This window comes from Salvia splendens, unplaced genomic scaffold (assembly GCF_004379255.2).
Source record: "Salvia splendens isolate huo1 unplaced genomic scaffold, SspV2 ctg595, whole genome shotgun sequence".
NCBI lineage: Eukaryota > Viridiplantae > Streptophyta > Magnoliopsida > Lamiales > Lamiaceae > Salvia > Salvia splendens.
This window is the reverse complement of record NW_024599256.1, coordinates 51,763-52,490: the sequence shown is the minus strand read 5'-3', so window position 1 is coordinate 52,490 and position 728 is coordinate 51,763. Positions and strand designations below refer to the sequence as shown.

Genomic DNA, 728 nt, shown 5'->3' with positions numbered 1-728 from the left:
AAACTGTTGAAGTAATTGTGCAGCTCGTCCAACTCAGATCCTTGAAAAAAAAATAAAAAAATGTCTTTCCATCCAGGAGGATCCTGCAAAAATAGAGAGAAAATGTCAAGGAATTTAAAGAAGGAAGGGCTGGTGAATAGGTAAAGAAAGTTACATCAAAGCGTCCCAAGTAGGTTTGATCAACCCAGACAAAAGTTGAATAGCAGTAGATTTTCCAATGCCGTTTTTTTCCCACGAGTCCCAAAACTTGGCACAGGTAATCTGTGAAACATGTTGGAGAAATTAGAAAGCAAGCAAGTTGTCTATGAAACTGCGATTCAACAAAACAAACCTAAGCAATTTAAAGGACTTAGGGCCATAACGATGGGTTGTATCCTTGTCGGAGGCGATGGCGATGCGCGTCCGTTCCTCATCCGACATCTCTCTCTATTCAACAAGATTTTAAATTGAAATCAAATCAAAATCAAGTAAAATCGTAATCCTAATTCAACTGGTTTCTGGCTGGATTCAAGTAGATATCAAAACAAGAAAAACCGAAACCCTATACATTCAACCAAAGTGAAGTCAGTAAAAGTCCAGCCGTATACGGAAAGGATCTCCTGCTCCAACGCTTCTGCGTTCTCACTCCAACACTCACACCATAATAAAATAATGTTATAAAATTTCATTATAACGCATATATAACTGCCATAAGGCGCAACATATATATGCATTAATTACTATCCTAA

At 37.8% G+C, this 728-nt stretch overlaps 1 long non-coding RNA gene across 2 annotated transcripts; it reads right to left on the bottom strand.

Moving 5' to 3' along the window:
* Positions 1 to 728, bottom strand: LOC121790715. 2 transcript variants are annotated; one of them, XR_006048403.1, is made up of 4 exons: positions 548 to 728; positions 332 to 426; positions 155 to 261; positions 1 to 83 (listed from the first exon to the last, which is right to left on the bottom strand). It is a non-coding gene; the product is annotated as an uncharacterized LOC121790715 (long non-coding RNA). The 2 variants fall into 2 exon arrangements; XR_006048402.1 differs by having other exon boundaries at positions 332 to 723.